Genomic DNA, 24,622 nt, shown 5'->3' on the forward strand with positions numbered 1-24,622 from the left:
CGAGGGACCCTCCCCGTGCGGGCCCCGAGCCGCGCTCGGCGCCATCGCACACCTGCTGCAGGTAAATGAATACACACATAAACCGTAACACACACACAGAACGGCACGCAGCAGTCCAAGCTCCCCCTCCTTCCGCCCTACAGAAAACGGCTTTATCTCCCTGAAAACAGCCCGAGAACGGAGGCACAACGATGCAGCTATCTGGCCTTCACCACACCGATAACGGCTAAGCGCACTGGCACAGAAATATCTAGGGTTTTACACAGAGGCTGGGTATATAAATAAGAGCATCAGAGCAGACAAAAGCAGACTAACAGTGAGAGGCGGTTTTGTGGATGACAGTGGAGCACAGCTGGATATGGGAAACCAGGAGCTGCTAGGCACATCTGTCCCCAGATACTGTGCATCAACCTAGGCTTGGGCCACACACCTCCCCACTGGTTTATACACCCCCCCACCTAGTAGCCTTCTTTTACTATAGTCCCATTGCATAAAGAATATGCCAAGGGGAAGCTCACATGGACAGAGTCCTACCAAAATCCTGAAAAATGGAACCTTTACCCTGGGACATGCTCCCACCAGCAACTTGTTTCACTGACTGCCGCGACAAAGGGGGTGCAGACAGGACGCTGTACCAAACCCACTACCAGCCTCTTCCCCAGGGCATCCATCAGTCACTCACTACACTTTCAGGTCTAAAAAGAGCTTGGGGCCAAAACTGCTGTTGGTTTTTCCCTCTAAGCAAGTATTTAAGGCTGTGTGCATGCGGGAGAAGCCCAGATAAATCTCCCTGGCGCACCACATACAGAAAGCCAGCAAAACTTTGATTCCTGGAGCCTGCTAGCGAATGGAGGCAAAAAGAGACAGTGATCTGAATCAGACTGAGCACACCATGCTTTTCTTGGGAGAGTAACCTGCAGAATGCCACAACAGACAGGCTGCAGTACACCATGCTTGCCAACTCAAGTCAAGCTAGAGCAACGTGCTCCCTTCCTCTCAGTCCTCTCATAAGCAAAAAAGCCACCAGCAAGGGTAGCAAGATACTGGTGTCACAACAGAAAATCCATACTTGATGAGAAAGGGGAAAAAAAGATTACTTCAATTTATGGAGGCATAATGTGTAAGAGACCTATTTTTTTGTTTTTCTTTCCAAACACTGAACTGACAATATATTTAAGAAACCTTCTCTTTTTCCCCACTGTAAAGCCACTGTCACTTCTCAGACTGAAGCAATGCTTGCATTAATTGGATTACCAGATTCCCTCTTATGTTTTCCTGAAAGCTCCCCTAAATTTACTCCTTCCTATTACTAGGAGGTCATTAGCCAGTCCACAACCAATGCATGCCTGCAGCATTGCAGCTTTACGGAGAAAAGACTCTTATCCTTTGGGCCAGCCTCACAGCATATGACAGGAAATAAAAACAACCCAAAGAGTTGTTTTAACTGAAGTTGCCAAAGGGTCATCGCACTCTCACCTCTAACCCAGTCCAACTTTGCTAGCTGGTGGTTACCTGTGAGCAAATACTGAATCAGTGAGATGCTGTGCACTCAAATCCTGCCACTGTTCCCAAGGATACCACAAGAAACAAGCCCTTGCTGAACCTAGCTTAACAAAATACACATAAGTATGTGTATGTACACAGCACACACAAGTGAGGTTTTATGTCAGAACACAGATTTTAGACTCTTAACTTTCAAGACTTTTTACTACTAGAATACACTTTTTAAAAAAGGGTTTATGGGGGTTTTTGTGTTTCTTTATGAAAAATATGAAGCTTAAAGAGTGTACTCCACTGTGCAACCATTTTCAGTGCTGGTGAACATGCAGCTCAGTGTTCTTCCTTTTTATGAACACACAAACACTTGAAGGTATTATTGTTTGGTATTTTCCCTTCCTTGTTTTTTTTTCTGTTTGTTTGTTTTAACAGAGCATCAGCCAACATGGCAAAGATTTGTTCTTCAACTGCCAAAAGCATCACTAGTATAAAAGTGATGTCAGCACTGTTTTGTTAGTAATGCTGGCCGTCCCTCTGAAGAGGCAGAACATACACATTGCCAGGTCAAGCATTAATGGAAACTATTGTTAGTTTTCTTAGCCCGGCAGCATGAAAGCTTGTAAGACAAAACAACATCATCAAAAAATATCTAGATTCACCTCAAACAATCTCTCCAAATCATATGAAGATCCATATGTTCAGAAACTCAAATGACTGAAAAAACAGCAAAGGTAATCACCAAAAAAGGCACCAAGCCTTGATTTATTTTGCACTCCTCCACCTCACCTTCCCCCTCACTGACTCAACTACACCTGCACTGGAACACAGTATTTCACAGAAAAAGATATGCCTGCAAGATTGTGAACTCAATGAAAAACAGGTACTTTATGCAACCTACTCTTCCAAATTTAGTATTGAATCAACTGTCATAACAGGATTTGACACGAGTCTGAACCTTTTGTTACCGCGCCAACCTGGAGTTTTGTCTACTATGGTAGTTTCAATACAGCACACAGACTCCACAAGTTATCTGATCAAACCCATATGTATACTTTTAATTATCAAATCAATGTTTTATTCAATTATTTCACTGAATCATCTTAGTTTTCCTCAAGTAGCCAAGTTCTTTCTACTCTCTACTTCACAAAAAAGTGAAGCAGGCAGTGAATTTTCTTCATGAGAAAAGTGCCTGAAAATGGACCTTTGCCAGGATGCACAGAGAAAAATATTGATGGGCACATTCTTAATTGACCAACTGTCTCTTGCTATAGGTTTTACAAGTCAGAGAATTGAAAGTTTCTGCCTTCAACATATGGCAGCAAATAATAACACAGCAAGTTCAATAAAAATAATAAAAGGAATGAAAAGAAGTAGGTAAAATATAAGACTTCAAAAGCACTTAGTTAAGTATAATACAGGCGTTACCAACCACAAAATAACAGAAAAAAATTAGACTGGAAGGGGCCTTTGGCTTCCATCTAGTCCGACCTCCTGCTCAAATAAGGTGAGCTCCAAAATTACATGAGGCTGCCTTCTGAAGCAATGGTACAAGAACAGATAGAGCCCAAAGCTCACGAGCACTACTACTCTGACAGACCACCACAAGTTAGAAGGTGCCATCCAAAAGACTCACCTTGAGGAATGCTGAAGAGCAGTGAACAAAAACGATGCAAACTTCATATGGACCTTGCAATTCAGACCAGCAAAAGCCACACATTTGTGATCCCCCACCCTCAACTAAAACAGCACAAGTTATTTCCTGGAGCAGCAGAAAGGAAAAGAAGAGAGTATCCGAAGAACCAGCGATCAGTCCCCAAAATACTACAGCTCTAGGATATGAGGACCAGGAAAAACTGTATGGCTCATCAAAAGTACAGTTACAAAAGTTACAGCAGGCAACTCATCAGAACATACCTTATATTAAGCTATGTTTGAAGAATTACTTCAGCTATTTGGTTTCTGCACTCCTGGTTGGAGACCAAACCAGAATCTCAGCTCTCCACAAGCAGTAGCCTTTAGTATATCATACTAATCTTCTTGTGACAGGTTAAAGTAAGAGACCACACTAGCCTGAGAAATAAAAAGTATCTCTCTCCTCCCTCATGGATGTTTTAAAGGAGGAAGGTCTCATGCCCTCAGACTTCTACTGGCAAGGGTAATCAAGGCAACGGCTAAAGACAGCAAGAAACTAGGTACATGAAGTCTCTTCATAAATGCCCAAATTACATTTGAACTAGGGCAGGAGAGGTATCAAAGAGAGAAATGACAGTGAAAACACCACCAAATACATCAGTCACACAGAAGGCAACAGGTTTTCTAGTACTGTCCCAGAAGAGACCCTGATGCCTTGCCTTGCAAATGTAATTAGGACTAGCTTCTAGTCCTCTGAAGCACTCTGAAACCTCAAGAATTCAACATAGTAACTGCATCAGTAGATTGTGCTAATTAGATCCAATTATATATTTAAAAACAACGGTCACAAACAATTATGTTGTAATTAGGTATGATATCATGATCCAGGGTGCAGACAGCATTGAAAGAAGGCCATATCCAAACTGACAAGAGAGATGCTATCTAAAAAGGACACCAAGAGACTGATCCAAAACAAGCATGCCAACTACAATTCATTTTAAAAATGCCACATCTTTAATACATATATATACACACAATATCACAAAGAAACTTTAAAAGGCAGGCAAAAATTAGAATACTTTGGTCTTAAGTTAAAAACACGGCTTTGAATCTGCACAAGTTTTATATGCTGTGGTTCTGTTCTGTAATACTCAAATTTGACACATCCACAAAGCTCATCACCTGCATAGCTTGGGACTGCTTTCTAATTTATTACTCTGAACCAGTGTTTCAGTCCAAGTGTTTAGATGAATGCTGCCTGACTTAAGCCGCTATTAGCGGTTCGTTAAAGCTTAAAGATATATATTTAATTAGTAACTCAGTGGGTACAGCTCTGTACAGTCACAACTCAAAAGCAAAATACAGCAGAAAAGGAGAACAGAAACATTAGAGATGCAGAAATCAACACTGCCTATTACTACAAGAGGAAAAGAAAAGCAAGCACGTTACATGAAGACTGTAAGTGAACTGGAGATATATCTTAACCATCAGCCCATTTAACATTATTCTCAAAATGTTTGTGTTACATAAGTACAATATTAAGTGTCTTTGAAACCTATTAAGACCAGTTACTTTTTTTCTGCATTCACTGCCAATACTAAACACACTTTTCTATAGCCTCTAACAGTTAAAGACTGATATTTCTAATGTTCCAAAAACGGGACGGTCACAAAGTTATGATGGAAATTTTCCTTTTCTTTTCTTTTTTTTTTTTTTAAAGTTGTACTCTAGACTGAGCTCTAACAGCAAGGTTAGACATGCTGGAAATGTTTGCAATACATGTTTGCTGAGGTTAAGAATAGCCCAAAGATAAGCAGTTGCCTAAACTTGGCAGTTATGAACTGGGACTCTACACAGGCACAAAACATTCTTCTGATGCTCAGACTCATTTGTTCTCAAACACTGACTGTCCTGGCTCCAAAGCCATACAAAAGTTTAATGAGGTGACAATCCCTGCTGTCACAAAGTTTTGAGAGATTCAGGTCACCAAAAAAAAAAAAAAAAAAAAAAAAAAGAAAAAAGTAACAAGCCATGGGTCATTTGACACAACAGGAACTCACTGAAGAGAATTAGACAATAGGTACTGGGACTTGGGTTTTTCCCATCATCAAGATAAAAATCTTATTTTCTTCACAACACTAAATGAGAAGCTCACACTTGGTATCAGAAAATGTGTGTATATTTGATCTCTGAATCTTGGGCAGAATTTAAAGAAAACCTCTGATAAAACACATTCTTTTAAGGGGAGTCACAGTCATTTCTTTCCCAAAGCTTTCAGAAACCAGAAACATTTTAAGGTGGTCTTACCTTTATATGCATCCTTGTAAAACTAAACTTGAAGAAGTAGGCTAGTACAGAAAGGAGAGTTTTAGCAAAGTATGTAACGTCATCCATGGTAATTAAGTCCGCCTTTCATCAGCAATACTGCCACATTGAATCTGCCTTCATTAAGAGCATAGAATTTCCCATATTTGTCACAAATATAAATTTTGCAAATTTAGCATTATTTGATATCACATGCATTCTATACCATTTCTCCTGAAGCCACTGTCTTATACTGAAAAAATAAAGTCATAGCAGCAATAATTCCCCCAGCCAATAAAACACATCCATCTTGTCAACAGTGAAACATGGGTTTTAGTTTGGTTTGGTTTGGTTTTTTTTACATTCCACTTTGGAAAATAAAGAATACTTAATGCCTTGTTTTATACCAGTAGAGCCCATCACATGCATTATTTCTATTTAAAATTTGATGAAATAACACTCATACACCCTGAATTCAGACACACTAACAGTAACTTAAGTAAAAGTAATTGTACCTGCCTGCTCTGCATGAATTTTATTTAACATCAATTAGCATAACATGTAATGGTCCACTAAGTTCAAATTATTCCCTATTAGGAAGCTGCACTTAATTTTTCAGCCAATTTTAACTGAACAAAACTTTTCCCTAGAATTGGTGATCAGTTTCTGAAAGCAGATGAGGTACAATTATGGACAGATTCTTCACCTAAATTAGCCAGACATTAAAATATTTCATCATCTTTCTATCATAGATTCTTACTAGGAAGTATCGAGGTTTCCATCCATTTTAAAAGCAAAACCAGAAACTGGTCTCTGAAAATACAAGAAGCTCCTATTTTCAGTCAAACAGTGCTGCTTCACATCAGCATGCAGGATCATTGCAATGTCATTACATTTCACAATCATTAAGAAAAAGGAATTTCCAGATTAAAAAATGGCAGGCACAACAATCTGGATATCTCATCACATGTAATGAACAAAAATTAAATGATAATTTAGATTCAAAAGTTTACCTCAGTAACTGTTTCCCTGTCTGTGCACATTTTTCTTTAAAACAGCTTTGTCACAGAATTAGCTTTCAATGGAACGTTCCCCTACCTATTAAAGGATACTACAACTATAAATACTTACTGGAAATAAAGTGTTAAATAAATTGTAAAGGCTTAATGGAAGACTTGTTTTCTTCCTCAGATTGACTATAAAACAGACTTGCCATGATCAACAGTATAGTCCTCAAATATTAGTGAATAAAAATGCTAACAGAAGCCATGAGAATTAAGAAAATAAATTACCAGTCAGAAAGGCAGAATAAATATTCAAAATACATCAAAACACAGGAAAGCATCAACACAAAATAATCAAAATTATATATATAGCTTAAAAGCATCTCAAAAGATTTTTATTCCTTTCTTACCCTAAAGGACGTGGAAAAAAGAACTTCACTCAGCTTCTCTCCCCTCCATATCATGGGAAAGAAGTTTTATGTTTTCATCCTCATAATTACAACTTTTAGCTTTTGTGAACTACAGTCACCTCTTTCCAACTGAAACCAATGCATTTATTATTAACTTAAGCAAGGAGGATTTGGACTTCAAGTCATTAAGGATTTCAGAAATATAGGTTGGACAATCTGTAATTAGCATTCCTGATGATTTAAACATGGTTTGATGATTACTAAATTCATCATCTTTAAATAAACACTTCTGACTCAGCATCAGCAAAATAGAGACATTTTCATCAAGTAATTTAGCCTAAGACTTTTTGGCAAACAAGAATAGGAAAGAACCAATAGCTTTGTAAGATCAGTGAAGGCAAGAATAGACATGTAACTATGTTAACAAGTAGAAGGGAAAATATCATCATGAAACTGAATCCAGAATCACTGCAGACATTTGTTCCCATACCCCACTGTTTTGCATTTTAAAGTGACTAATCAGAAAGCAGACACTACATAGACAAAAAAAAAGTCCTTATCTAAGTATTCAGGTAAGCAATCTACCCTTTCTTATTATGATTAAATACTAACGCGCGTTAGAAGTCAAGCTGTATCTTGTAGAAGCTTACAGAACATAAAATGGAAAACATTTATTTCAGTACTTAGTGGTCAAAGAGGATGAAGCTAATGACTTCTGAATCAAAATTTTAATCCTATAATGGAGCCACAGTATTCAGGTGCCAGAGATGAGCAGGAGACTTTCTCAGGCAGTCACCTGCTAAGGGAGCCAGCAAACGAAATAAATTAAAAGCGCCATGCACCCATAATGGAAGAAATGTACAAAGGCTGAAAGAACACGTGCCCATTATGATCCTCAGCAAACAAACAAAAAGCAAAAGGCACCACAATTATTTCATCAGTTCACTGTTGTTCAGAACTCAGACCTTCCCACAGCCCTCAAAGATCTGACCCATATTCAACAGCCAGAGCCAGAACATTACAGGTCATCTGAACTGCAAAATCTTGTTTCCAATACACTGGTGTCACACAGGGCTGTCAATCTTTCTAAATCCTCACACAAGGATCTCTTCAAGGATGAATATAATCCTTTACACTAGTTTACTGATAATACCCCCCCCCCCCAAAAAAAAAAATTGATTGCACTAGAACACAAATTATTTTGTGCATCAGGTTGTAAACTCTGTTTTGCCTACAGACTCCTTGGAAACTTGGTTTGCATAACATGCTCTTGCCAAAAGATTCCTCTGCTGAAATTAATATCTGTTTGGTTTTTTTACTTAAAGATAAGGCACTTCTAGTTTTCAAAAATTCAGTCTAAATTCTTATTTTAAGTTCAGCAGAGGACCCTTCCTTCCATCTTCAAGAGGGAGGCATTCCAACCTAGATATTTTAAATGAAATCATTCTTTCCAGAGTCAGCAACCCCCTCAGCTTTTACATATTGCATTAACTTACTCCACATTAAGATATCAAGGACCTTTAACTCTCTTTTCTACTGAGTTACATCAGTCTTCAGCCACTGCGCTGCATACCAGTCCCCATACAGCACAAGCCATTCTGATTTTTCACCAGTATGTACTTTGTATGAAGCAAACCATTCCTCATTTTTCCCCTACATCAATTGCTTTAAAATAGATGAGACCTTAGAACGAAGACTAATGTCTAATGTGGGCTTCTTCAGAGGTCTGACCTCATTTTAAAAACAAAATAAATTAAAAGGGGGCAGGCATACCTGTACTGGGTACAAGAATATAGCTGAATATACCAGCAACCTATTTATACAGCGCCTGTGACATTTTGAAACAGCTTTGCAGCACAGCATCTGAAGCTCCACAGAGCACAACAGCATCAAGCATTTATTCACATGATTGCTTCAAGCAGCTTGTCACTTTTCCTGGTTTTCTGTATTGGGGTTGTTGGGATTTTTTTTTTTTTTTTTTTTACTGATAGCTATTTCCTCTAGCCAAACAGGTGGCTGAGAGAATTCACCAAAATAGTTTTTTAAAAAACTGTCAACTTATGTAAGTTTAGACAATATTCTTAAATAACAGTTTAAGTATCTAGAAGGCTTTATGAATGATGGCTTCTCTCCAGATGAAGTTTTTTACATCATTCTAGAAAAACTTATTACAGACTTAATATGATTTACAACCTCCACTAAATCAAACTAGAGAACTATTCCAGAAACTGGAGACACTTAATTACATGCTACTTGTATGGATTTTACTTTAGGGTACACATGCATGGAAAAGGTTTCAAGGTCAAATTTAGGACCCTGAATTTGCCCAAGCTGCCTCAAAACAAAGTGTGACAGTAATAAATAAATGACAATATACTACCAAAAAGACTTCATTACCAGTCTGAAAATGGACTTAGTAGAGGTCTAGAAGGGAAACAATTCTGTCCAACACTATATGCCCACTTAAAAGCCGTATTTTAAACCGGATTTTATCTTCTAAATTATATATATGCTCTAAATTAGTTATAAATGGTGTAAACTCAGACTTCTGACTTCCGGTAAGCCCCAGCATCTATAAGTCTTTACATTGAAATTATTTCCCATTATACAATTTCTCTTATGTGTTTCACCAGCACAGTATATTTGAAAACTGGAATCAGTATCTCCTGAAGTAAATGATCTTGGATGTTCATTTTGAGTTTTAATAAGGAGAGACTTTTCCAAGAGCCTCGGCACCTTTTCTCAGACCCACACCCCTTTAGCATAAGTTGCCAAATCCAGCAGCCCAAGAGAGGTACCACAGCCTCAGCTCCCTGTCCCAAGGTCTGGCCTAATAGTGAGGCTGAGCACACGCTGCACACACAAAACACGTGCACAGCACACACACGTCTGGCAACACAGGTCACTGCAAACTCAGCACTTCAGTAAATACAGCCGGCACCAACATCCTCCTCCTGCTCCTCGCTGCCCGGGGTGAAAGTCCATTAGGAGAGAACGCACATATGTGCACGCGCACTCACACAGAGAATACAACTGGCCCTGTAACTGGCCTTGGGCTCGCTCGCAGTTTGTCCAGCAGCTGGGATCTGCCCAGCTAGCAGCACAGGCCACACCAGCCGCTGTGGCCCCACTCCAGGTGCTGGTACTCCAGACGCCCTCACAAACACACGGACACTCATTACAGAGCCCTCTGGGATGTGGCCTTGGACCCTCTACCCAGCAGCCGGTGCCCAGAGCCTCCTGTTACTTCGTGCACAAATACACACACTAACAGGGGTCCCAGCCAGACCCCAGTCTCTGCAGCACTTGGCCTGGACTGCCAGCTCCTCCAGCTCTCATGCAGATGCACACTTTTTTCTGCACTTCAAGGCCACTTCCAAGTCTCTTCTCCTACTCCCTCTCCTGGCTTCATTGTCTTCAGCCATCACACCCCACACACACCCCATCACCTGATCCTGCCACGTGGGCCCTTGTGACCCATGGTCAGACTCGAGCTGCTGGCACTGAGACCCCCATAGGCACACACAGTATTGAGCCCCTTACACACTAAAACAATTAAGAGTTTAATGAGACTGCACTGATGAGAACAGGGCACGACCTCACAAACGTACTGACCAGCCACCTGCTTACACACAACCAGCTCCCTTTGCCCCTCTATTTTACCATGATTCATTCCCCACAAAATCACCCTAATCCCTCCTTTCCCCAACCTTGTCCCTTCCCCAAACATCCCATTCTGAGCTGTGTACAATTCCAAAGTGTTCTTACCTGCATTTACCCCCTTCCCGTCTGCAAGCTGACCTCCGTTTACTGAAGTGTCTGTCACCCAGGTCCCTGAGGGCTGATAATCTCCAGTGACAGCCCTGGCAGGAGCCAGGTCAGGGGGCTCATTTCTCTGACGAGGTTACCGAGTTCCCCCGCCCGCTGCTGTGCCTCAGGGCTTTGCTGTATGCACAGGGACAAGCCTTTTAATCACATAACCTACCACCCTTAATATTTCCAGGCTGAACATCCAAAGCCATTACAAGAGTATTTATCAAAGCCATGAAAATAACATTTCAAAGTTCAAAGCTAGTGTATTTGGAAAATCATCACGTTCACCACTTGCTTTAAGTTGTGGGGGTTTAGATTAAAAAACACAGGCATATTATTTATCAGATTTACTTATTCAAGTTGTTGCTCTTAAGTGTCAGGTGCTTGCTCATGTGTAATCCTAATAAATGTTTTCCAACAGTTATCAGGACACTTAAGTAATACAAAAAGCACCACATACCTTGTTGACCATATCATATTATATTTGCTTTATAAACACTCATGACTGTTAATGTTATTGCTAAGCAACTAGATGATCTACCATACAGTATTTGCATAGCACTGTCTGTCAGCAAATAAATGACTTTGAACTCTTTTAGTTCACAATTCACAGAATTACACACCTAACACTGAACAGGTTTTTTAAAATTTTTGATAAATTATCCAAATCACTGGATGACACCAACTCATTCACCACTAGTATTTAAGAAATTTTAACTGCAAAGAGATTAAAAAATACAGGAGGTTTGGGTTGTATAGGAGGTAACAGGAAAGCTGAAGTTTTAATTACACAGCAGCTCAGTAAGGCAGAATTAGAATTGTAGACGTTATCTGGAATTCACAAAACACCATTTTAGGCTCAGGTGAGAGAACTCATCTCTCCTTACCTAGTGGTTACAGTAGCTGCAAAATGTACATGTACAGAAAAAGAGAGTTAGTCAGAAGAAAAAGAATTAATCAGAAAATGGAAGAGGAACAGACAAAGAGGAAGTAGGGGTGGGTTTTTATGTTACAAGTAAAAAGCTGTCCTCTTCCACTGCCTCCCACATATTGCCTTCTCCAGTAAGGCTGTGTTCTTCTTTATCACTACACGGGGTGATAGCTTTCAGATCCCTCTTGCTTTCCATTTCTCTGAAAAGCAGAGGTTTTATTTGAATCAAAGTCTCACTATTTCCAAACTATTTTATACCAATGACATAACTTACAATCTAGCAGAAGAGCTACTGTTACTGAACTACTTTTAATGCCCCTTTTCCCAACTCTCACTGTTAAATGGCTCACTGCCTTGTGCAAAAACATTCTACAAAAATTCATATTCTGAGGGAGCAATGAGCATGGCCAAATAAGGTGAGGGAGGGAGCATGGCTGGGCAAGCCTACCAAGGGTGAGCAAAACAGGCTTTTGTGTGGGGAGCAAGTTTGTAATAGCTGAACTTCAGTGAGGGACTCTGAAAATCTGACTTAATAAACAAAACACACTCTCAACACTGCAGTGACGAGCTGAAACCCTGTCTGTCACTGCTATGGAAAGGTCACACATACAGCAAGAGTCAGCATATAATTTTAAATGCCCCATTCTTCCATGCAGAAGCATCATCTCACTTCTGTGGTGTAAGCAGCCATATACCAGCTGAACAGCAGCAGGAGGAGCTCACACATTCCCATTTGTCAGGTCAAAACAGTGGGTAATTTTAGAACTACTCCACAAGAGACACATTTAAAATAGACAGATGAATGACAGGAATTTGGAGCAGTGGGCGTGACTACAAAAATTCTGATTACCAAGTGTCTGGAACTGAATGCTCTACTAGCTAGAGAAGCATCCAATATTAGTTAGGCAGGTTTTCTAAGCATGGAACTCCCAAAAGTCTATGGCCACCCACACAGCCATATGCTTAGGTTATACCAGACATTCCCAATAAACTGCCTTATTTTTTGGTTTGATCTTCTCCTCATCATTATTGATTTCCCACCTGTACTATTACTGGGGAAGCTGTGGCATCATTGTTTGCAGCCTAAAGCTCAACACAGATGTAAGCGCAAAAAACCCCACACAAGAGGATAAGACAACAGATTTAAGCTGCTTTTGCAAAAACATTGACCTCTTAGCATAGTTGGGGAAGGTTCTAGGACAGAAAATCTCTTTTCTATATTAAACATCAGAGAGGAAGTTTCAGTTTACTTGCAAAGTCAACATTACAACAGCTGGGGCAGAGGGAGGAAGAAGTGGCAAGAACAATGTCCTACCCACCAAGTGGAAGTGGGTTGCCAAAACGGAAGAATATTGCTACCCTTTTAAAAAGCAAAATTACTTCCAGGACAATGCACTTAAAATTTTGGCTAACAAATCAGAAGAAGACAGAGTAAGGCTGAAGAGAAAGGACAACTCCCTACCTTCTCCAGCCTTAATGTCTACTTATAACACACACTGCATAAGTAAAAACACATTCCAAGCAGAATAATAGCTTCCTCAGGTTAAACAGTTTTATAAAACAATACATATTTAGTATTTATATAATGGCATTACCTGGCATCATACAGGCATAAAGTCTCTGTGGATAATGGACTTACATCAACTCCATTTCCAGGTTAAAATGTAAGGTATTCTAGAGACTACATCTTTGAATTTTTCCAGGGAGAGTCAGAAGGAAGTGATACGAGACAGACAGAAGCTTTGAAGTACATTATACATGCTTACTCAGATTAACAGTCATGGGTTTTTAAATCCTATCATAAACCTACATTATATTTCAATATAACAATAAAAGAATGAAAACAAAGCTCCCACCATCAGTGTCAATGGAGAACTACTCACATACTGATAGACTAGGATAATTTTAGAATTTGAATGTGATAGTGTCAAATTTGTACCAGTTTAATGCCATTACCAAAATAATAAATTGGACCAAAATTAATGCCAAGTTCTGACACATCCACTATATGCTAGAACTTGGACATCACCGTGATAATATAAAGTAATAAAAGAGGCCTTTCAAGAAGTTATCTTTAGATACATGTAGTAGTTACACATGGCCTAAAATCCTCAGAGGAAAATATTAGTGAAAAAAGAGAACGTTACCGATTTCTGTGATGATGATGATCAGAGAAACAAATTCTAAAAACCTCAAACTGTTGAGATTTCAGCACTCAGATTACAGAGGAAATTACTGACATCACCACCAAGAGTCTGTTAAATCAACATAATTTTAATTACTCTTTGTGCAAACTCCCATGTAAAATCATGAGTGTGGTACTTGGTTCAAAGTATACGTATGATGGAAGAAAACAAAGTCTTCATGGCTCAAAGACTATATCCTATACTTTCAATCCTACTTTAAAAGGCAGTCAAACAAGACAGTAGTAGATTTCTTCAGTAAATTGTGATTCCTTTGTTGTAACAACTAACCTGTTAAGAACTGTCAGTCAGTCTACATAACATCAAAATAAGCTTTAGGAAAAGGACTGGTCAAAACCAGGAACTCCAGCCTCAGATGTGCGTTAGCACAATTCAAAAGTTACAACCAAGCTGTGTAACATTGTCACGTATCTGTATAAGCAGAAATCGTTTATTTCTGCATGTGAAGCACCATCTGCAAGCAATAAACTTCTCTATCTTATTCTGGCATCCAGAAACATGACTAACGGTCTTTCACACAAAAGATACACAGCTGGAGAGGGTGCCAAGATAAACCTGGAGTACTTGTGTTTACTGCACCAAATCTTACACAATTGTTAAGAGTTCCCAGGAACTCTTAGCCTCTCCTGAAGTCTGTGTCTTCCTTCTCCCTACACATGCCCCAACTACAACATGTATTCTAACATGCTGTAACAAATCGGTTTAGTATAATCCAAAACTTGTTAATATGTCCCAGGTCTCCAGGTGAGATGTTAGAACAGACTCAAATAATAGCACTAGCAGGACTGCTCAACAGGGGAAAAGCACTGCCCTATGCACTGTCACCCTTCCAATCAACAGCAGTGCTAATTAAGCACATGCTTAGAGTCAGAAGGTACCCCATAAATTGCAAGACATACAACAGGCAGCTATGTCAACCAGAAATACTAGCATGTCCTTCAAGGGTACATCAACTCACAACAGCATAAATCAAACAAAGATTCCTAAGAGGTTAAGATACCACAAGTTGGTAACAGCATTAGATAGTACCTGTCTATCCATAAGCACCACAACATCTCCATGAAAATCAGTAGCCACCTCTCAAGGAGGCTGCCCTGCAGTAACAGGTCCTCTGTTAAAGCCATACAGAATTCTTACGTCTTCTCCACAGAGCACTCAATGATCCTCGTGGGTCACTTTCAACTTGGAATATTCTACAATTCTATGAAATTAAGAGCAGTATTGATGAATCCTCTTGAATTATTAGATGAATGTAGGATCTTTTTATGAAAAATATTTTTACTGATGGCCTCAGGACTAAAAAGCACCTTCTCAAAACAGAAATCTTCAGTCCTTGCTCTTCAGCATTTGAATCTATTTCTAAAGCATAAGGATTTAAAATTTTTCCCTCCGGTGGGACCTTTGGTCTTAATCTTATACACCATTATGGTTGTAACTGAGAAATACTCAAAGTCCACCATATCTGAAGTTGAGAAAGCATGGAAAAATTAGGTTATAGGTCATGTTATTTCAGTACCATCTAGAGGATGGGATTCCCTCCCTCCGCAAGCCCTAGCCCACTTTATTCAAGTTTCACTGAACTAGCACTCAGGTACTAAGCCACAGGAATGGCAAAGCCACCTCTTGCTAAGTCTAACATTGTCTTATAAAACAGGAAAATCCCTTCTAAACACCACTTTTACAGATACTTGTTCTGAACGAGGTTTACACACTCAGACTCATTTAAAACCTTCATCTTTAAACAAGCCAGTAACATACTTGTTCGTTACTGCCACAGATACCATGAGCAAGCAGATTTAGCAACTTAATTTCTGTAAACTCCACAGTTTAAGACTGAGGACTAAACCCACCAAAAATTGCAAATGGTTTAGAAATCCACACTGCTTACATAAGCTGTCTCTTTAACTTACAGCGCACATCAGTGACCACCAAAACCACGTTAATACTTTATTTAAAAATGAAAGAATTAACTGACTTAATGCCTCGCTAATCAGTCTGTGCTCAGCATTTAAACCTCACCACCCTTACAGGGCAAGAGCAATCAGGTCAAGTCAAAAAAGCAGCACACAGGAGTAACAGATGGCAAAAAAAGCATCGAAAGCCCTATCTACTGACAGAGGGACACCACTGCTGAAGAGGCTGATCACTGCTCCTTGTGGGGACAAACATCTTCGATTACACATTAGTGCAGAATCATCAAAAAACAGATAATTGTAGTATAATAACACTGCCTTGAAAAGCTGGGGAAAGTTAAAGCCCTTTACTACTTAATTATTAGAGGACAGTTTTGATAGTCTTTAAAGTCAAATGGAAGAAATAGAAGTTCTGAATTCCCAAAGCTGTGTACAAAAATTATATTCCACACCAACTTGCTCTATCTAGCTGCAGAAATATATAGACATAGCTATGTATCTGCTTATATATAGACATATAATCCCCTTTCCAAAGACAAAATAGATCCAACACTCCAATTTACTCTTACGGGCTGTAGGGGCTTGGAGTTGACACATATTCATTTTTTTAAATTTACTAAGCACTTAAAAAGATAACAAAAGTAATAGGTTTGAAGCCGAAGAAAACAGTATCCTCTCTCACTGAATGACCTCACTTTAAAAGTACTCATCTGCATCCTTAACCCAACCTCCTTATGACCACTGGAATTGCTTCTCCCAGAATCCTCACAGAACTCATTACCTTAGTCTGGTTTTTTGCAGGCAGTCATGTTAGTTGCTTTAGTTTGAGTTTATTTGGGGTTTAGCTTTCATTTTAAAGGTCAGTATGAGTGCCTAGTGCCATGAAGCAGTTCTTTAATAAGATATCTGTATTTAATTTACCACTTCTATATACAAGAGCACAATGTTTATACAAAACACTAAAAATATATGCCTATTATTCCCATACCTGAAACAATGGTTTCATTTAGCAAAAAACTAACAAACTCACAGCTGAAGCTGTCACTAACAGCACAGTAAAAAACACCATATAAACATTTAAATATTTAACAAAAAAAAAATCTCTCTTTAGATGAAGAAGAAACTGCTACAAACAGTCAAAAAAAATAAGTTCAGTGTGCTAAGACAGCAACTAGGCAACACGGGCAGAGGGCTTATTAAAAACTGGTGGTCTTCGCTAACAAAGCTTCACATCATTCACAGGTACAAATTGTTTCTTTCTAAAACACCTCAAGCTGTGAGGGGAAAAAAAACCCCAAAAGGGTACAATCCCCACTCTCTGAAGGTAATTATTTTTGTGTCATGTTATAAAGAAATGTTGTATCACATATTACACCATACTTCATACTCCAGGTCAAAAATTCTACCTTAGGGGGGATTTCTGCCATAGCAAAATCCTTGTATGACAGACTGTGCTTAAGTCAGAATTTCGAGGGAACGATCTTCAACTTTAGGTGCAAATGAGGAATTTACATTCATTTGAGGTGTAGATTAAAACCCTTGCCTTATAAAACAAATTAGTTATGTTTGTTCTGAAACACCATCCAATGGTCTCAATTTAATAAGCAAAAGTCTCCTTCTTGGCATAGAGAGAAAAAGAAGAAAATAATTACATCCTGAATTTTATACATACTAAGCTGAAGTTCAGATTTGAGGGGGAAGGTGGAAACAGGATTTATAGCACATTACACTCACTGTAGTTTTAGGTTGAAAGGTAAATTCCTGTATTTTGATACAGGGTGAGGTTTTATTGGTATTAGTGTACTTTGTAAATTAAGCTATGGATCACATTGAAAGCGATGAATTTTCCAGGCTTAGCTAACCTGCAGGGATTCTCCAAATGGTAGGTGGAGTTCACTAAGTAAATAAAACCTCTTAACAGAAATTAATGAGCAAACACAGGAGTGAAGAAGGGGGGAACAAATACAGGGCTTTAGCAGTATTACTGCATTTTCTTTTAGGTAGTGCAGAAAAAAATTCCTTCGGGCAACAATAACACCTGCCTCACAGAAAGCCAGTCACTACATCATTTATTCCAGTGAAGTCCACATAAAAACAAAGTTCCAAAAAGTAGTGACCTGAGAATAAATGAATAACACATGCCAATCAAACTGATGAGACTATTCACTAAACCAAAGGATTATACAATGTGGTTCTCAAACGTCTCTGACCTAATTCTGCATTCTGTGCAAAGAACCAAATAGGAACAGCTACTCAAGCCACAAAATCTTGTATATACTTTGGTATTTACAGAAAGGCAGAAAGGAGAATGCCTTTAGAAAGTACACCGTCACAAAGCAAGCCAGATTTTGAAACAGCAGGCACTTAAAGAGGGACACGAAACAGATGGCAGTTCAGGGTGACAATATGTGGCAATACAAACCATTCACTGCTTAAGTGCAACAGCAAGTGAAGAGCCGAAATTTATCTCATCCATTCATACGTGGTGCTAAAGCCTGTAGAAAGATGTTGAACTGGCAAATCTGTAAAGTACAGGCAAGGAGCACAGACTGCCTTTTGTATCATTACTACACTGTCATCTGTTTTTAGTAAGTCTTTGAAGGAGGCAGAAAGCTAATCTGAAACAGTAACTTGAGTTCAACTACAAGCAGGAATCTGGGTGCTAATGTTGCCTGGAGAGACAAGCAAAATGCCCTGTAGCTTCAGTACTGCCACACTGGAAGCACTGGTTTGACTGCTAGCAGTGGAGATATAGCCAGGTCTTCCAAGTAGCACGTATTTTTGAAGAACGATGTGAGGACTGACATGGGAACGAAAGTTTTTATTCTCTGAACAAATGTAGCGTTACTGTTCATTGTTCCCATTTGCAAAGTTGCTTTATTAAAAAACCCAACAGTACTGAGCTAGTTAAAAAGTAACAGAGACCTGACTAGTGTACTCATTTAGAAGGGCTAGATGGGAAAAGTCTCCAGAGCAGATGCAAGTATAGGGAAGAATAGCTAAAAATTTTTGATGAAACTTAGAACTAATACAAGGGAACAGATACTTACAAGATATCACCTGTACAAGTATAAAGAGGAAAAAAATATCAATACAAAAATCACTTCTTGGAACATCCTCAGTACAATACATGACAGAAGAAAGTTCCCTAAACTCTAAGAAATTACTTTGTGTGCTTAGTAAATACTGCTTTACGACGTTCACAAATCAATTAAGCAATTTATGAAAAATATTAGTTGTATTCTAGGATACTATAAAGGTAAAACTGAACAGAGATTAACACATGAAAAGCTAAAAAGTTTGATGAGAATCTGCTACAAAAAATGTTTTAGCTTTTGATGTGTAGCATATTCTCTCTTTTACCACCATTCTTAATTTATTAGGAAAGAAACTAACATAAGTTCTTTCTTTGAATATCCTTACTCCTATGTTCTTATCAATTTTTTAACCTGTTTCCAATTTCAAGCAGCTGCAAGAGTGTTGCAGCTGCCAAAGATACACGAGGTCATAAAAAGTTACATAAGAATAAATGGACAAGTCCAGAAGCCCTTCTAACTTGTCCCTACTTTCTTTCCCTTAAAAAAAGCTGCAGCATTAACTCAGGTTTTAGACACCATTAGGAGATAAACACAACTAGTACCCAAGGCATAATAAAGCTTTGAATCAGCACTTATACTTTATTATACACTAGAGAACCTAACCACACAAGCTATAAGAGTCCAGACTTTTCTACTATCATTGCTTATAGGGGGGAAAAAGGCTTAGCTGCTTCAAGTGATTTTTCTGTCAAGTCTACTGCCTGTTATGGGAGAGTTCCTACATTAGCTGGCTGCTTGTTAGTCCAGTTCCTGCGCTGTTCCAGCATCCAACTAAGCTTCAATTTCACTGTAATCCTGAAGTCACCCAGGAACATTCCATCTGTACACAGCAGATGTGCTGATGTAAGCTGTTCTTCATTTACTGTTACATACTTCAGTCTGATTTCATCTCTCCATTGTTTATATACGCACACAGAATTTTGCAAATCAATTTTTCATGCTTTCTTATCTACATACAAAGTACTACCAGAGATAAGGAAACCATTTTAAAAAATATTTCAGATCTTACTCTTCTGAAAAGTTCTAAACATGTGTGGAAGTTCCTCTGAAACACTTAAATGGATAAGGATGCTTTAATGTGAGCTCTAAAGTAATTACATCCCATGAAGAAACTTCAGTTTAAGATGGGACAAAGTTCTCATTTGAGAAAATCTACATAAATCACATTTCTATCTTCAAAGGTCAATTATGATCTCATTAAATCCATTTATAACCATACAAGTTGTTGTTTATTCAAAAGCTATTTTCTTTAGAATTACAGGGGATATCTTAACGTGAATTTGGCAAGAGGAGGTTAGATACTGGTATGGTTAAAACTGTTGAAAGTAGTTAGCCAGAAGAACACCACCACAAGCCATATGCCCCTTTAACTGTGCAACCTCCTACAACTCTCCCTCAAGATAAAAAAAAATATTATTTTGCCCCCATGAAAGTGACACAGATTTGTACGAGGTACAATTTCTTCACTTACTGTTCTCTAACACCAGGCTAAAACCCACACATTTTCTGACTTCCACTTCTTGAGTACACAGTAAAAACAAGAAACATCACTTTCTACCAGGGAGAAAGCAAAGGAAAGCCACTCATATAAGAGCAACCAAGGAAACAAAACAATACAAAATACAGAACAGTTCATAAGAACAGTAAATTTATATTCTTTAAAAAATTAGCAAGTGATCAGGGAAGTGTCACTGTCATCAGCAAAAGAATCACAGACTTAATATGGTCTTTAAACTGGCAATCCAACTTAAGCAGTAAATTACAGCAATTCCTGCAACAACCCAACTCACCTCATGCGGCTGACATCAACTTACGGACCTGTCCTAGGAGTCGTACAGCCGCCAATTCTTCGCAAAGTCCATGCAACAAACAAAGCTGGAATGGTTCAACCATTTGCCACCACTGCTTCCAGAAAATTACTTTTTCCAGCTTTCAGTTAAAACCACTTTTTCTAAACTTACCCCTAAATCACATTAATTCCTTCAAGACTCAGGGATTCCTTTATGTCTGATAAACCAAGGTATGAACCTACTTTCCTCAATTAAAAAAATATCTGAAAAAGTATTTTTGACACTGTTACCTGCTCAAATCCCCATGTCCTGCAAACAGGACTGAAAGAATGAAATCCAACTTAGAGCACACCACTGCTGATGGAAACAGTCTGGCTTTCAGAAAATCACAGAAAATTGTTCATGTTTTGTTACCCACCTCCTCAGTGTAAAGCAAGGGGATACAAACACCCCAGAACCTGTGCTCTTTAGTCTCACTTTCCTGTCTATAAAATCAAAATTATTTTCTGATTTACAAAAGTAACACTTTTTGATACATCTCCCTTCCTGAAATAAACTGACAAAGCATCTCTCACACAAATGACAAGTTTAGCTCTGGCTGAAGTAGCAACATCAACAAGATTTTCCCCCAGATTTCCCGATCTTTACAGAGTATTTCCTCAAAGCATCCTATAATAGAGAAAGAGCTATGTGGCAGCATAAGCCACAGAGGGTGGACAGAAGGTGAAAAGAAGGAAGCAAAACTTTCAGGCTAAACATGATAGCTCTTCTGGGACAGGAAAAACAGTGTCAAAAGCCAGGATTTTACTGACTGGCTATGAAACAATTAGGAGGAGTTGGTATCTGGTCAAGAAGACATTAAAGATTATGTGAAATGAGTCAGGTAGCTCAAATGCTCAAGGAAATCTTTAAGATAATAGAAAGAAGAAAAATAGGAGCACTATATGCCTGTTTTTTGAAATTCTGTTAGTACCACGCATTAAAAACCTCTGAAATCATGCAGTGTTTTTCCACGTTTCCTGGCATTCTGGAGTCACTCTGTACTCATACACTTATGGCAAGTACAATATAAACAAGAAGAAAATTGTTTCAGATATCTTTATTATTTAATAACACAAAGGCAGGAGTTATTGTTCTAATGAGGTATCAAGAACCCAGGAGTCCAGCTGTAAAACTCGGAGCATGACAGAAACATGCTAACACAACGGTGATAGACAAGAAGTATCAAAATACTGACTGCAGAATTGCAACAGGCTTTTTTGTTTGGCTTTTGCTTTTGTTTTGGTGGTTTTGTTTCCTAATTGTGATGGGGAGGCGTAAACCCATTTTAGGAACCGAGACAGTAACATAAATAGCTCTCAGTGCCTGTTTTGTAAGTATTTGACAGTCCTAAATTTACCTACTACAGAACAAAATGACCAAAAACTGTGGCTGAGGCAAGTGTAAGTATACCTATTAAGGCACAAAGGGTATCAGACCTTAAATGGACTAGAAGTTAAACAAACAGGTATTTTCAACTAAAAGCACTGCTGGCACAAAACTCTAGTCACAGATGTTATAATTCATTTCTGAGACCCACATATCTCCAGCTCTTAACATCTAAATTACTTCTGTTCAGTATACAATTCATGTCTACACCTGTAACAACTACTCAATTTTAAGTTCATCACATACGTATTCCCCCATATAGGATTGAATTTGATACATTAAACTGATTTCTTTTTAAACTTCAAAATTCACAAGTGTTATTGTGGTTGCATAGCTTAACACACACATCTGACTATCAGTTCTCTAAATGTATCAGGTTATAAATTCAGCACTTTACTCAATAACCATAGAAGCAGCAAGACAAACAAGTTTGATACTCACAGCAAAATAAGATATTAAAAAGCCATCCAACAGAAAGCCAATTTCTCAGAAAGTCCAGTGAAAATGGCTCACTACATAAGTATGTACTTAAACGGCACCATCTGAACAATTATTTTTAGAATGTACTAGGACTGCAATGCATTCCAGCATAGTAAGAAGTCACAACTGCCATGAAGCAGTAGCCTCAGGGCTAGGTTAAGACTATTGAATAATTTAAATAAGCTGGTGAATTTAACAAAAGATCTAGGCATTAGTTAAAAAACAATGTTTTGTGGTAACTGATTTAAGAAATTAATTGGATACAAGTACAAGCATCTGGCTAGTTTACTTCAGCTGCCAGAAGCAGAAAACAGAAAAACTGACTCTTCACCTAGTGCCAGAGGGTCTGGTACACCCTTCTGCCCCCTATTCTCACACTTAACTTCAGAACAAAACTTTCCCCTTTCCTAATCTGAACATTAGAAGTAAGTCCCATTCTTCCAAACTAATCTCCTATAGCAAGAACAACACAAGTACACAGGTATGTGTGTGCTGCTCACTACTGTCAAACATAAGGTTTTTATTTGAGATCTTGCAAGACATTTAATTAAGTTTGACTACAGAATCCCTTGGGGGGAAAACAAAAGCTTTCTGCTTTCTAACAAACAACTTCTCACTCAAAAAAAAAAAAAATCTAAGATTTCCACTTTTATAGCTCTCAACAGTTCCAACATACTTTTTTGTGACACAAAGCCACAGGAAACCTCAAAAGATGCAGTACTTCCCATATTGCCCACTGTGACATTTTGGCTCAGATTTATTTTTAAGTAAACCTGGAAAGGTAGAAGTCTAAATACCATTTTCATAAGAACCTTTATTAATATTATTTCTAATCATTTTAATATAAGTAGAAAAGGCTTTACAAATAGAACAGTCTGAACCACAGCAGAACCCTGTTTCACAGATTCACGTGGCATCTCCTATGCAAGGGACAGCAACATACGACCACATTATTAGACCTGTAAACTCTTAAATCTTGGATTTATTGACTTGATCTTCAGATAGGAAGATGCCAGGTTTAGATTTTATAAAAGACATCTATACGACATTGTAACAAAAGGACCATGGGAGGCCAAACATTTCCTAAAGAACGATGCATTAGAAGTAATTTTCTGCCTAGGCCTCCATTTCTAGGGTGGTTCTGTGTGATGGAAAGAGGAGTCATTTCTTTCCCAATCCCATTTTTTGTCAGAAGATCCTGCTTAGGGAAGGCCAAGATCCAAACCCAGTCATCTTCCAGCACCATAAGATCTTCTGCTGAAGGCTTGTGATGCAGTATAAAGGTTAGAAGGTGTCCTGAAGCAATTTGGAGGGAATGAAGAGGGAGAGAAGAGTCACAAGATGCACCAAAGCAATAATGCATGTAACATAGTTCCAAATGACTTCAACTCAGCATGAAAGAGGAACTGGTAAAATCTCCTTAGAATTTCATTGCCAGCTTTCAAGTGATTTCTTTTGCTAAAAATGAAAAAGGAATTTAGAATAAACTTCCCGTGCCAGCAATGACATAGCTGGAAAAAGAAAGGCCTGACTGTGGGCTACCGATGTTTACAAGGAAGAGGCTGTTGCTCTGCACAGCATGAAGCGAGAAAGGGAATCAGCTCAGGTAAATTCTGCCTTTCTCTGGACCCGAGGGATTGCTGATTGTGTGGATTAGCAGCACATCCCCTTAATCAGAGTATTCCAGTCTATTTCCTTCACATGGACAAAGGAACAGGATTTTACAAACCCAGCAGCTACAGGCTCCTCTAAGGGAAGAAATGTATTTACGTGTTTAGAACTGGGGAACTTTTTCAGTGCTGGGAATCAAGTCAGATTTCAAACTCATTTGATGATCTCCGCCACCTTACTGCACATTCAAACCTAGCACTAGTGTAAAGAGACAGGGAGGAGATGAAAACTGTGTGGCTATGGACAATCACTGGCCTTATCTTGGCTCCAGCCACCAGTTTCTGCTCTTGACTCAGTTTCCTGTCTAGAGAAGGGTCACACCAAGAATGTCATTAGTGCCTCACAGAACTGAAGTACAAATATGACCCACAGACAGGAAGCTTACACAGAGGGATTCTTTCCAAGTGCCCAGAACAATTTTCTCCTCTCTCTCTCCCCAACACTTTT

The 24,622-nt window shown here is 38.7% G+C and overlaps 1 protein-coding gene across 3 annotated transcripts in view; it reads right to left on the reverse strand.

Annotated features, from left to right (window-relative positions):
* TSC22D1 (TSC22 domain family member 1) overlaps positions 1-24,622 on the reverse strand; it is a 92,353-nt gene that overhangs the window by 28,956 nt on the left and 38,775 nt on the right. For 2 of the 3 annotated variants that reach the window (XR_001861823.1, XR_001861822.1), the window contains one exon: positions 21,680-23,800. The exons of the other annotated variant lie outside the window; for it this stretch is intronic. The gene's annotated coding sequence lies outside the window, so the exon portion shown is untranslated. Of the gene's footprint in view, positions 1-21,679; positions 23,801-24,622 lie in introns of those variants that run through there. 3 annotated transcript variants of the gene reach the window in all.

This window comes from Corvus brachyrhynchos, unplaced genomic scaffold (genome assembly GCF_000691975.1).
Source record: "Corvus brachyrhynchos isolate BGI_N302 unplaced genomic scaffold, ASM69197v1 scaffold202, whole genome shotgun sequence".
Classification (NCBI taxonomy): domain Eukaryota; kingdom Metazoa; phylum Chordata; class Aves; order Passeriformes; family Corvidae; genus Corvus; species Corvus brachyrhynchos.